This window comes from Panthera tigris, chromosome D4 (assembly GCF_018350195.1).
Source record: "Panthera tigris isolate Pti1 chromosome D4, P.tigris_Pti1_mat1.1, whole genome shotgun sequence".
Classification (NCBI taxonomy): Eukaryota; Metazoa; Chordata; class Mammalia; order Carnivora; family Felidae; genus Panthera; species Panthera tigris.
Genome location: NC_056672.1, coordinates 50286663 through 50301365, shown reverse-complemented (window position 1 = coordinate 50301365; position 14703 = coordinate 50286663). Strand labels below are relative to the sequence as shown.

At 41.5% G+C, this 14703-nt stretch overlaps 1 protein-coding gene across 3 annotated transcripts in view; it reads left to right on the top strand.

Annotated features, from left to right (window-relative positions):
* MOB3B (MOB kinase activator 3B) overlaps positions 1–14703 on the top strand; it is a 198540-nt gene that overhangs the window by 60858 nt on the left and 122979 nt on the right. The gene's annotated exons all lie outside the window — the stretch shown is intronic.

Here is a 14703-nt window from a genome sequence, read left to right as displayed (position 1 = left end):
CTATTATAAAAATGAAAGGATTGGTCTTCCAAGAGTCTGTGGCTGCAATCAGGTCAGGTGCCTAGCTGGAAAGCTCAGGCTGTGTTGGCATCTTACCAAATGGATGCCAGGATGCCTTCCTCTTGTGAACAAGGTGGGGTTAGGGGTGGAACTGGAGTAAGATGATGATGCTGAGGGATCATGTTGATGGAGGCCATCATCTACTTTTCCAGTTTGTGGCTAGCCCTTTGGGTGGAGAAGGATCTGGAATTCCCTTTACTCTGCCCCCATTTTCCACCTTCTGGTCCCCGTGTTGCCCCGAGAAGCCACAGGGTCCTCTCTGATATGGATCAGTTTAGGGACCTCACTCTCAGGGCAGCAATTCCATCTCGGCTTGTGATGCCAGCACGGAAAGCTTTGCTTACTGGAAATGTTGAAGGTCAGGGCCCTGCCTCCTTCCTGTCTGGGCCCTCCTGCAAGCCTAGTGCTGAGAGAGCAAGTGAGCGAGTGAGGCTTGCCGAAGGTGGAGTGACTCCATGTCCCAGCACGACCTCGCATTCCCCCTCTGCCCTCCCCCAGACGCCTTCACAGGTTGTGCTCACGTTTCACAAGATTACTTCACTAGATGAGAAAAACGTGTATTCTGTGCAGGACAGCTAGCCCAGTGGTGCGGATTGCATTCCCTACAGAAAAGAGAATCTGACTGTAGTACCCTTTCAAAACTGAAATAAATTCAGGGCTCCTTGGCTCCACTGGCTTGGTCTGTTGGTTTTTGTCTTTTTCTAGAAGCCACGGTGGGTTAGGGGAAATTAGGGGAGACCAAACGAGAATCAGCTCACTATATAATCACTCACAATCTCTGGAGTAGGGAAACAGCCATCTTGTGATTTAAAATATAAATATTTGCAAATGATTGTATCTTGATCAGTTATATAAAAATCTGCATTTGACATGTGCTAAAGTGGCTGTTAGATTTTCTTCTTTTTTTTTTTTAATATGACAGCTTTGTCTGTGTGGAACTCTGTATTTTTCAGTCTTCAACTATATTAAGCCTTTGAATTTTTTTTAATTGACTAAAGTTGGTGGAAGCAATGTTTGTAGTTTTGCTTATCAGAGTTTTTATAGATTCTTACACCACCCTCTTCCAAAAGGAATTTGAGTCATCTGGCACTTATATAAAATCAAACACTAATAAAACTCAATAAGTTGCCTTTTTTTTTCTTTTAAAGAATAAAATGCAGTTAGAAGGAAATAGAGTAGGAGGTAGTAGCAAACACCTGTTTTGATCTCTTGCTGGGCGGGTGTTGTTTTCCCAGGAATGGTCACTGTGCTTCTGTTTTTCCTCCTCTCTCTTAGAGCAAAGAGGAAATCTCTTATGGAGGCTTCTCAATAGACATATTGATGAATGTAGAATCTTAAATGAAAAGGAAGTCAGTGGATGTGGCTTCCTGGACTCTGTGCTTGGACCAGAAATAAAGTGAGTCCTCACCACAGGGGCTTGGCTCAGCCCAGTGCCTGCGGCCACAGTTGTTTTCCATGGCTTTACTTGAGCAGTTCACTTCTCTGGGCAAAAGTTCTCCATGCCTTTGGAAGGTTTATAGGCTTCCCCCCACCCCCCGCCCCCTCTAGCTTTTATTGTTTTTAAGAAGAGTGGGCCACCCTCACTTGTCATTAAAGAATAGTGTGGGGGAAAAAAAATACAACTATCCAAAGAATAAAAACAGGAAGAACAAAAACCACTCCCCTAAATGAATGAAAAAATTACCCCCATCCCACTTTTGTGTGGTAACTGTTTCCATGCAAGGTTGATTTAGAAACTATGAGAAGGTTTTTTCTCTTTGATTTTTGGTTGTCTATTTTTAACATTTCTGGCAAGTCTACACATTGTGCTTACATAAGAAAATCAGAATGGAGATATTTGGTATTTAAAAAGCACCCATTGACTCAGGATGAGTTTTTCTGGCACTGCTGTGAGAAGAGCTCAAATAATAGGCATAAATGTCTAATCAGCACAGGCTTGCCCGCCAACTTCTCCCTCTGGGCCCTGGAAACACTTCCTGAATCAAGCCCCTGCCCTCCAGAAAGTCTCCCCTGCCTGGTAGCAGGAAGGAGGTGCAGAGCATTAGCTCTGATGAGGGAAAGCCTGCTGTTCCTGGCAGCCAGGGCATGGCTAAGGTGGATCAGCCTTTTCACTAATCATGGACGATTGCAGAGTACCTCCAGGGTGGCCGACCCACTGTTAGCCTGTCTCCACCCACTGCCTCATTTTGTCACCATCACAAGCCTACCAGGTGAAATCCACTAGGAGTGTTTTTCCAAGAGAAAGAAAGCAGAAAGCCTAGAGTTTTCTGTCCAGAAGGGACGGGACACACATGAATGAGTGGGTTCAAGAAAGCAGTGTTAATGATAAGAATTAAAAGCCAGTGCTTATGACAGACCTATTTGTGCCTGGTGCTCTGTCACATGCTTTATTTGGATAAAGGCATTTCAATCTCTTAGAAATACTATGTGATAGAGAATTAATTCTATCCCCTTTTGTAGAAGAGGAAACTGAAGTTTAGCGATGTTGCACAAGCTCGGGAGTCCACAGTGCTGAAAATGATAGATGTGGGAGTCAACCCAGGCTGTCTGATCACACACTCATTTACTTAACCACCAGCCTGTATAATAGAGGGGCCCACAGACACAGGCAGGGTGTGGTTAACTGGACCAGGCTTTCCATTGGTGGTGTAGCTGATGGACCAGTCAGGGAAAGGGCCACCCTCTCTATTTCCACTGTGATTCAGGTAAGCCTTCCTTCTTCCTAAGGACTTTTTCTGTCACTTTACTGCTGGACATTCATCTTTCCAGATGGCCACATTTCTCCCCTGACCATTCTCCTCAGTAAATGAGTTTTGGCCCAGGGACTCCTGGAGAGGCTAGGTCTGGTGTGTCAAACTCCCTGTCCTAGGGAGTTCTTAAACCTTGGAATGCATCAGAGTCCATACATCTGAAGGTGAGGGGCGGGACCTTAGCGTCTGCATTTTGAACAAACATCCGGGTGATTTTGGTCTTCTGTCATTTGTGATGGTCCCTAGGAGGTCCAGGGGGAACTTGATAGTCAATGGACAGATGGCTCTGGGTGAGTAGGGGGTGTATTTTTTTTCTTCAGCAACCATTCACCTTCTACCAGAGACCCCAGAACTCGAGAGGAGAGAAAGAACAAACGGGAGGCAGTGCTGGGGGAAGAGTGTTGAACTCAAGCAGAGTGAGTGGAACTCATAAATATTTGTTGAGAAGCAAGGGTTCAAATGAACTTAAAAAGAATGAGTAGAAACCAAGCCAGATTAGGGAAGGGTCAGGAGGGAAGGTAAAGAGGTGGGTTGAAACTTCACCTGAGTGACAGCTTGTGTTTGAAGTGTGATTTGATGGAAACTCAGGGGCTCCCAGATAGGTGGGTGGGCCCTGACCATAGGTGGGTCAGACAGGGAGGAGGGCATGAGAATCACAAATGATTCGGACTGTTTTGGTGCAGTGGAAGGGTTAAATATTCAGAGCTTTGTAGCAAAGGGGAGACAGGGTCACTTCCTAACAGTGTGGTCAGGAGAGCCTGCCTGGAGGTGGTGGCAGATGTCTAGGCCTTAAAGACTGAAGAAGGATGATGGCAGGCGGGCCAGCCGAGGAAAGGCCAGGGGAGAGATTTAGTCACTGACAGGTGCAGTGGCCATTAGCGGCCTGGTGCACTGTCTGCTCTATAGAGCCAAACCTGAAGGTCCTCAGGGAGGTTTCTGTGCCTGTTGGGAGAGGTAGACTAAGAGTGAGTGTCCTTCTCCCTGCTTATACCACAGAAGAGAGAATTTTTATCTATTTTTCTATAATTGGGTCCCACATAAGGTTTTATTTGGGAGAAATGGACTGTCTTGCTTAAAAAAATAAAAACCTTAAAAACCACCCAAATCCACCACGGGGGGATTAAAATATAAATAAATAAATAAATAAATAAATAAATAAATAAATAAATAAATAAACAAATTTATATAATTATATATAATATAATAATATAATAATTTGGGGGCCCTTTTGAAGGGTGCTTAGGTGTCAGCTTTGCTTAACCATTGAAGAGACTCATGGCTTTGTGGAAAGAACATTGGCCTCAGGGTTGAGACTTTGCTTTTAGCCCTAGACTGTTCTAACTGTGGATCTCACCTCACTTTTCTGGATATGAGGCATGTCTGTTTCTGTTTTTGCATTTAATACATTAAGAGGTTGCATTGAACACACACACATATAATCTAAATAATAATAAATAATATCTAATAAAATCTAAAAAAAAAAAGAAGTTGAATTGAATTAAGTGATTTTTGAGGGTTCTTCCTGCTGTAAAATCATATCAGCAATGATCTTGCTTACAGGCCTCCCAACATACACACAGGTGGGTAGCAGGATCATGCTTGAGGAAAGTGAATTCCTTGGTACTCTGCAGGATGGTGGGGACACAGGTAAGGGGTCACAATGCCTGCTGCCAGGACCCAGTATGAAGGGGTACAAACAAAGTGGACAAGGATGGATGTAACAGAGGCCTGGGGATGGACATCAAAGTCACAGAAGCAGAGTTTGCACCAAAGAAGGTAATAGGATACATTTTCTTCTTCCATTAGAAAAAAAATTACCCAAGTTGATTGACTTCTTTTCTTCCCCATTATTTTTTCTTTGAGCTATATATTTTAAACTTACTTTTTAAACAAAGCACACAGGTAGAGATTTTTGTAACACTATGCAAAGATCTTTACAAAGATCTACCATGAATTTTTAAACATTCTTTTAAGGCTGGACATAGTTCCAAAGGACCTGACTTTTTTAGTGAATGCTGGAAAATGAAAACCTGTGAGCTGTTTAGATTGGCCTGGGGAACCACGTGTCCAGTGGCTGCTGCTGACCTTGTGTCAAGTATCTCTGTTTTCTGAAAAGCTTTCTTTCTTTTTTTGTTTGTTTGTTTTTTAATATGAAATTTATTGTCAAATTGGTTTCCATACAACACCCAGTGCTCATTGATCATGTCATCCTGATTCCAGGAGCATTGCCCTCTCCACCGGAGAAGCAACTGTTCATGGGTGCAGTATTTGATTAGCCATCACTTAGATACACAGTTCAACTGCAAAACTAATGACTTCTTATTTATGCTGGGTCCTGTGTTAGGTACTCAAACTGCAGTAAAGTCTAGGGTATGATCCCACCCTCACAGACTGATGGAGGGGCCAGACATGTGAGCTCAGGAGTATAGTGTGAGGTCAAGATATGTGTGTGTGTGCGAGAGAGGTATGTACAAGAGGCGGAAGTCACAGGACAATGATAATTGGCCTCTCCTTCTTTTTCCCCCCTTCTTTCTCCACCTTTCTCCCCTTACTTTATACCAGAGGTTAAATTTAACTCAGAGAGAAATTTGTGCCAAATGTGTTTGGCAAAGAAGAGGCCTCATCTGGGTTGAAGTTTCTAGATTACCCATGGAGAACACTGGTGATATGTTCCTGAACAGTAGCCACATACAGCATGGGACTATAAAGTCTGCTGCTCACTGACTATTGGGGAAGGTTTATAAACACCTCACAGATGAGTGGGTACTCTGTTCTGAGCATTCTCACTCTTTTTTTTTTTAAGTTTACCTATTTATTGTGAGAGAGATAGCGTGTGCGTGCACACACATTCACATGAGCTGGTGGGGGGGAGAGAGGAGATAGAGATAACGCAGAGCCAGATGTGAGGCTCAGTCCCATGAACCAGGAGATCATGACCTGAGCTGAGATCAGGAGTTGGATGCTTAATCAACTGAGCCACCCAGGCACCCCAGGAAGTTTATTTTTAAGTGAATTTTAGATGACTTCTTTTTAAAAATTTGTATTTTTTTTTTTTTTTTTAAGTAAGCCCTATGCCCAACATGGGGCTGTGTGGCTTGAACTCACGATCCTAGACAAGGAGTCACATGCTCTACCAACTGAGCCACCCAGGCCCCCTGAGCATTCTCTTTATGCCTGCAGCCGAACAGTAACTGAGACAGATGCTCTCTGTGACTGGGTTATCTCTCTTGTCTGAGAAAACCCTGGAGAAGACTATGTGCCTGGTATGTAGGCACAGACTTCCTGCAGATAAATTTTAAGTTGTATCTTGTATGGGGCTCTCCTTTAATTGATGTCGCAATGAGTCTCTACCAAAACCCAGCTACCTTTGCAAACCAGGCTGCACAACCTAATATTGGGGTCTCCAGGATGGCCCCCAGTACACAAATAATGCCACTCTTCTCTACATGGCTTCTGAAGAAGTTAACGCAACAACAACAAAAACAGATATCAGCTTATGGAAGCCAGAATGGAAGACAAATCTCTAGGTCTGTTAGCCAAATGAGCCTGCTAATACACCCCAGAGTTACCCACTTTTCCCATGCAGCACTGGAGAGAGAAGGCTTCCTCCATTCAGAAAGTTGGGGAAACCGCAAATAGCACACTCCTTGAAGGCAGGCAGCTCCCAAGAGCTGGATGAGCCAGCTGAGCATGCCCAATTGATACTGGTAAAATTTGCCAATTAATTACTCCTTCCACTTCCCCTAGCCAACGTTAGTAAAAAGAGAAAGACCAATTGTGTACCTAGGGAAGATCCTCATAAAATCCAGAAGTGGGAGAACAGAACTCTGCTCCCAAATTTTCCAAGAGTTTATATATTTTAGGGTCAGATGCTCAGCTCTTACAAGAAAGAAGTCAAAGAACAGATCAGATTATGGTTCGGATCCTGCATGATCACGAAGCCACCTGAAACCTAACAGAAGTCTGGATTAATAAGTATGACATTTGACATTTGCCCATCTTTAGTACATTTTCTCACTTAGCCCCAAACACACTGTGATATTGATACTCCTGCCCTCATTGATTCAAAGAGAAATTGAAACACAGAGACAGTGTTTAACTGAGGAGGGTAACCAGTTGAGGGGTAGAGTTTGGACTCAAGACTGTATCTTTCTGACTGTAGAGGTAGGGTCTGGCACAGTCCTCCATGTGCCCATATCCTTTTCAATTACTTGTTTGATTCCATTTTATTTCAGACCTCTTTTTCAGTTGTGGAATGTTCAGACATGTAGAGAGGATGGCATCATTAATTATTTGTCTCAGTTTTATCTCTGTCTTACCCTCTATATCCATCTGTTTTCACCAAAGCCAGTTGAAAAGCCCACAGGTAGATGGTTGTCTTTTCTCTCTTGAGAGTTTCTGAGGGTGCAGTTGAATCCTCCAGCAGGATTACTCTAGCAGAGGTCACAGCTGAGTTGTAATCTGATGTGTTGTATTAAATGTAAAGCATTTTGAAGGTTAAAATGAGGAGCTTTTATACTCAGTTCTCAAAAGTGTTTGAAGGATTACTGGGAAGGCAGGACGGATATAATTTGCCCTAATAATGCACTAGATTGTATTATATGCAGAAACACTGGAGCTATCTTACAGTATTGAGCTAACCAGGCTATAGATGTAGGAGAATATTGATGCATCATCAAATCACTTAGATTACTATTTCTTTTTGCCTGAGAATCAGAAGTCTATCCAAATTGAGCAAGAAGGAAGCATTTGATTTGTTTCCTCTTATTCAGGGCTCCCATCATCCCTATTCCCTGGCCCTGTTTCTTAGTCATAAACACATATTTGAATGGAATCATTTTCCTTGACTTCATGAAATTTCTTCATGTTCTGTCATCAGTTGTGGTTCTCGTTGTCATTAGTCCCTGTGCCCATACTGCATAATGATTTTCCATTGATGAAGTGATTTCACTATCTCTTTAATTTTTACAGTAATCTTGAGAGATAAGTGCTGTTATCTTTAAAGCAAAACTGAGGCTAAAAAAGGGTGTCTTGTCCAAAGACATAGCTAGTTAGAGTCATTGCCAGTCAAAATCCAGCCCTTCTGAATCTAAACCACAAAGGTTCAAGAAATACAAGGCTTTGGTAGTGGCACATGACCAGGTACATAGGGCTAAGTCTTTGTTTCTCCCATCCCTTTCCCTAACCTAGAAAGTTCCTCTGTTAGAGGAAATTGCCCTAGAAGTTCCTCTGTTTTTGTTTTGTTTATTTGTTGTTTGTTTTTCATTTTGTTGTTGTTGTTGTTGTGAACTACCCAAAATGTCTAGAGAAGCAGTCTTAATTAAAGTTAGAATTTTGGAGTCAGCCTGCCTACTTACAAGTTCTATGACCTGAGACAAAGTTTTAATCTCACTGTGTCTCAAGTTTCTCTAAGTGTAAAACGCGGATAATAATAATACCTAACTCATAGAACTGTTAAAAAAATTAAAATAGATTGCAAAATAAATATTAGTTATTGTTACTGTTACATAGTTAGGTTGAATAGAATTTTAAGCATTCTAAGATTTGTCTTAGAAGCTGTTTGGCCTCTCAAGAATCTGACTCTCTGTTAAAACTAGCATCATAATATGATTCAAAGGATGATGATGGTAATCGCAGACCAGATTACTCAGTGCTTACTGTGTTCCAGACATTTTACATATGCCCTTTCAAATGATCAGCAACCTGTGGATGCTGTGCTCTTAGCTATTGAGTTATATTGCTCTAAATCTTGCCTGCAGTTGGTCTCACTTTTACCCATCTCCCCAAGCTAAAAATAGTATTGTTTGAAAATTAGAACTGTATTTTCCAATTTACAGTCTTCTGGCCCATTTTGTTCTCTCCGCTCCCCTTCAGAGATCTCTTGCAGTGGTTCCAGATGTCATACATAAGTTCCCATAGTGCCGGGTATAAAAATTTTCCAGATCCTGAGACTCAAATTCACTTAGCGTGGCTAAGAGTAAATAAGTCTGTTGACAGTTACAGGAACCAACTTCCTTGAATTTGTACATTTTTCCTTTAAAGCAAGACTTTTCCAAGAATGAATTGTCATACCCTGTCTCAAAGAGAAAGAATGAAATGGTAATTGACAATGACCTTTATCCCAGTATCTGATAGGGGTTCTGAGTGACATCACACCAGCTGGTATACACCTGTGCTTTAACAAGCAAAATCTATTTTTTACTTGCCTTATTTTTTTTCTTTTTTGAGTTAAACAACAGAAATTTATTTCCCACAGTTCTGGAGGCTGGAAGTCCATTGCAGCATGGTTAGGTTCTGGTAAGAGCGCTCTTCCTGGTTTGCAGATGGCTGCCTTTTCACTGTGTCCTCACACAGTGGAGAGAGTAAGCGCTGGTGTTTCTTCCTCTTCATATAAAGGTACTAATTCCACCATTGTGCTCAACCCCCATGATCTCATCTAAACCTAATTACCTCCCAAAGGCCCCACCTCCTAATACCGTCACATTGGGGGTCAGAGTTTTACATATGAATTTTTGGGGCACACATTCAGTCCATAGCAGAAGCAGAATACAAATTAACAATATTTGAAATCAAAATAAGGTTATCATTGCAAGTCTTGTAGACATTTAAAGAATAATAAGGGAATATTATGAAACTTCATGTCAATAAATTCAACAAACAGATGAAATGGAAAACTTACTTAAAGGACACAACTTTCTGAAACTGGCACAAAATGAGTTAAAAAAATCTGAATAAAAATCTGAAAATGTAATTTAGTATACTATATGTTAAAAATTAAATTTAAAAATGAAAAAAAATCTGCCTTAATTTTTAAATTTCAGCTATTATAGTAGCTGTCATTCCCTCCTATCCTCCGTTTCCTTATTTTTACATGCCTTAGGTATTGGGTCCTCAAATCCTATGTCGATTTTTTTTTAACTAGAAATATTTTTAGCTAGTGCAAAGATCTGGAAATAATACTGCAAGTGGTTACTGAGTTGGAGAAGTTTTTCTCCCCTTTAAAAAATTAATAAAATAATTAGGATGTCTTTCATAAATACTTAATGGGTCAACTGAGCATTTATCTTCTAATAATTTTACCTTCACTATTTTTTTTTGAACTGCCTCAGGATTGAATCCATTCTGTCCAAGGTTGGATCAAAGATTTGCCATCTTCCTCATTACTGGGAATGTGAGCCAATCTCTCCTGGGCTCCAGAAGGCCTATATTTAGGAGAATGTTATTCCCTTTAAGAAAACATTTTTTTTAAATCTGTCTTTTCTTCACCAGAACCTAAAAATGTCATGAATTAAACCACACCAGATAAATCCTACCCGCTTTTATCCTTCTACCCTTTTCACTTTTTCTCCCCACCAAGCATCCTCTTCTGAATGGTGACGTCACTATGTCTGTGAGTGAATGGTGAACCATTACAGGTCTCTGCTGTAGCCACCCATACATTGATTGATCACTGCTGTTGCTGTCATTGTGGTGCACAAGGTTGCATGTGATGTTTTCCTCTTCAGAACATTTACTCCCATTTTTAATGGTAGAATGTCTGTGCTGGTGGCTGAATAAATAAGTGACTGAACCAGTAAGAGGGTAACTTAAATGTTGATGTTGAAGAGGGGGGAAATGTCAGAAATGACAGGGAGGGTCGTGTGACAGACTTCCATATAGCTGTACCTGCTTGTACTGACTTCATATGGTTCAGAAATAGCATGGCCATTTGGAAACTCGGAAATCATGCATGTCTTTGAAGGTTAAAATGAGGCAAGTGTGTTTCTCCCAACTAATCTAAAATGCAATGATATGGTGGCTTGAAGTTGGGGAGGTATATTAGTTGGGGGAAGAAATGTGTCTCTTATTGGAGCCTAGAAAGGTCAGATGATATTCATTTCATTCACACACTCCTTTAAAGTAAAAACCTTAACTACTTTTATTCGGTTTCTGGGGTGTCATAAAAGAGTTCCATGTACTATTCCAGTCATAAAGAGAAAAATGGTGGAAAGATGAGAGATCAAGCTAGTCATTCTTCAATTCTGAAGAGCTTGAATTTTTAGGTAACACATGGGAAAAGAGCAGTCCATTTGGGAGAGAAGTTGGACAGATGTCTTTATCTTTCAGGAGAGGATGCTTCAGAGCGGCCCAGCAGCTGGTAATGTCAGACCTCAGTGAGTTGACACTGAGCTTACAGATAGAGGTGGAGTCCCCAAAAAACTACAGTGCAGGAGGTTCAATTTGTTTTTACTTCCATGATTTCACTTTGATGCAAAGGGTTTTTCATTTACTGTCACCTCTTTGTTCATTCAGCAAATATTCAGTGAAGTTGGCTATGTGCCAGGCACCATCCAAGCTCCTGGGACCCCAGCAATGAAAATGACATGAAACCTCCTTCATGTGGGGCACTTCTGGGGCATTTCCCTTACCTTCCTATGGTGAATTGCCCTGCCGGCTGGTCCTGCCAGGAGTCCTCCATCCTGTAGATGAGATAGTGAACTTCTTTCCCCAACTAATACCAGCTTTGGTTTCTCTCCTTTCTGTCCTGCCCACCCTTCTGTACTACCAACATCTCTTTAGAGGTGGTCACACCTAGAAAGATGGATCTCTCCAGAGTGAATGGGAGAATTGCTTCATTTCTTCCTCATCCTGGCAAGGACACTTTGAATTTTCAACTAATAAGGCATAAGACATCAAGAGGAAAAGAAAAATAAGAACTTTCCTTGCCAGTGTTGCTTAGTTACCTTGTCAACATTCCCTCGCAGGCTGGCCGAATTCTCTGTGCATATTTTTATAGTGCACATGTTTTATTGCTGTAATTGATCTATTAAGCAGAAAATATGGAGAACACATGGAGCTCCTGTCAATTTTATGCTGTTTATTTGGGTTTCCATTTTTCTCTTTCCATGAGACCTCACTCTTCAGTACCCTTTGCATTCCTAACTGGAATAATCCTGTGAAGAAGTCACATCACTATCCACGTTGATGCATTTCACTTTGTAGCTTAAAAAGCAAAAGCTGATAAACTAACCTCAAACTAGACAGCAAATTGTGGACTTTTCAAAGGCAGACACCAAGTTTTCATCAGCTCTGGGTCCTTGGTGCCTAGCTTTGAGTCTGGCACATACAAGGTCTTTCGTAAATGTCCATTGATTGAATGAGCAGTTGGCTTCAGATATTTATTGAGAACCAGCATTGTAGTAGACACTATTCATAACATAAAATTTTATTATAGTTCTACCCAGGGGGCAAAACTTATGACTTGTTCTTTCCTTTCTGGAGACTGGACAAGGACAGAGAATAACAACTGTGTTGTTGCTAGTGTTACATTTTCTTTAGCCAAAGAAGCATTTCTGCGTGAGGCTGCAGCAGCCATTAGCAGCAGCCCCATTCCATCTGGCATTTATGGAAAGTTATTTACTGGGAACCTTCTGGGTTCTGGGCGCTGTGCTCTCCAAATCAATCCAGAACAATAGACCTGGTCATTGTCACCATCAGGCATTTGTATTCAAAACAGTGAGTTTCTCCTCATTCTTCTTACACACACACACACACACACACACACACACACACACACACACACACCTACAAACACACGCATACACACACACCCCTGAAGACTATGTTTATGAAGCAAACTGTCCACAAAACAACAAATGGAAGTATATTCAGTTGTCCCTTTACCAGGCTAGTCAGGCAGCCCTCCTACCCAGTGCTCCTCAAAGTACATACTTCTGAGATTTTGTTAAAGTGCACATTTAGATATACCAGGTCTGGGGTGAGACCTGAGCACCTGCATTTCTAGCAAGCTCTCATAGTGACCTAAGGTGTAATCTGTGGGCTGTAGAGTTAGCATCACCAGGGAGTTTGTTAGAAATGCAGATGCTTAGGCATCACCCCAGACCTACTGGATCTGAACCTGAATTTTAACACGATCCCACCTTAACATTTGAGAAACACTGCTCCAACCATTTAATAAGCCCACTGTATAAATTATGGGCAAGGGTCCTGATGGGGCTTGGGGTTGGAAAGTAAGTCCAGGTGGATTTCCTGTTCCCTTTTTCACTTCAAACTTCTGGGTATCTTCCACAATATAGCATTTGACACTCAAATAAAGACACAGATGCCTGTTTGTTCATCCATTCAGTTAAATGATGAAATTGTTATTGCCCATCCTGGATGGCCAGTGTCATTAAACATGGGGACTTGCCTATCAGCTCTTTGCATTTCCAGGGAGCTTCATTCTAGATAAAAAAGTTTGAGCAAAAGAGACATCGTAATGTTTGAGCATGGCAGAATGTTTAATGCATTTGGAATGAGGACTGGAGGAGATCAGAGTTTCTGTTTCCTTATCCGTGAAATGGAGATAAAAATACCATCTGTTCTAGCTTTCTTTATAGTCTTGTTGTGAGGAGCTTTGAAATCTACATGTGAAGGAGCTTTGAAAACATAAAAGTGTTCGTGAGATTTCAAAACAGTTTTAGTGAGAAAAAAAATCATCTATGTTTTAGTGCTGAGGAGTTCTGGGTTCAAAATTTAGCCTTACTTTCTACTAATTTTGTGATTTTTGCCAAATTACTTCATCTAGCTGAGCCTCAATTTCTTTTTCTCTTAAATGGTCATAAAAACATCCACCATGTAAGACTATAGTGGGGATTAAAATGTTAATAATTGGGGCACCTGGGTGGCTCGGTCCCTTGAGCCTCTGGCTCTTGACTTCCGCTCAGGTCATGAGCTCGTGGTTCATGGTTTCAAGCCCCACACAGGGGTCTGTGCTGACCAACGCAGAGCCTGCTTGGGATTCTCTCTCTCTGCCCCTCCACCAACTCATGCATGTGTGCGCTCGCTCCTCTCTCTCTCTCTCTCTCAAAAATAAAATAAACATTAAAAAAATAAAAAATAAAATGTTGATAATACATATAAAGGATCTGGTACATAGTAGAGTTTAATAAATGGTAGCCAGTAGTGGCACATTAAGGGACTTGGTTGAGACATAATCCTCCAAAGATGATTGTTTTCCCCTTCAGTCAGCCTTTTACATTGAGGCAAAAAGAAAGAGTGACTTTAAAGCTGGTTGAGGGTCTGAATAAATACCCATGTGGTTCAAGAGACTGATATCTTGAAGTTCATTATCTAAGTATCTCTGGAAGAAAAATCTCCAAACTTCATGAGATTTTAATATTTACTGAAGTATTTGTGAGTACCAGCCACACTGCAGGGTTTTGTGACAAGGATTTGCTATGATTATTCTGTCTCATTCACACACTCTCATCAGAATGGAGGCTCTTTTGATGGCGTGCACAGGAGACTGGCAGCGTATGCAGGAAGGTTTCCCATTGGTGTCCATGCAAGCAGATACTCCAGGCCCCAGGGAAACAGCCAAACAAGTGATACTGAGGGTCATGTAAGGTGATGCAAGAAGACTGTTCTGAGGTCCATGGTAACTGACAGCATCCTCATCGTCAGAACAGCAGAACAGCAAGTTCTTATTTGCTGGAGACACGAGGAGGCGGCTGATGGATGATTGCTGCTTTTTTGTCAGCAACTAAGCATTTGTGATACAGAGGAACTATTGTCTATTTTAAAAGAGGAAAAAAAAAAAAAACAACCGCACCATCCTTTCTCCATCTTCCCAACTTCCAGCTCGTATTTTTATTCTGGAAAAGCACTTTTAGTGCCCTCAGTTTTCTCACACCTCTTTCCAGGTAGAGCCAGCCTTTGGGAAGGTATTCTTTTTAGGGAGAAAGATTGCTCCCTCCTCTCCCTAGGGTTGGCAGAGTTTGTGTGGTGATATCCTTCGTGGTGATATTTTGAAGCACCCCAGGCGTGTCATTTCACAGACAGTCTCAGGCAGAGAATGCCACGGGACCTGCCTTTGAACATGACTATCTTTGTATGGGGTGGGGAGGTATGC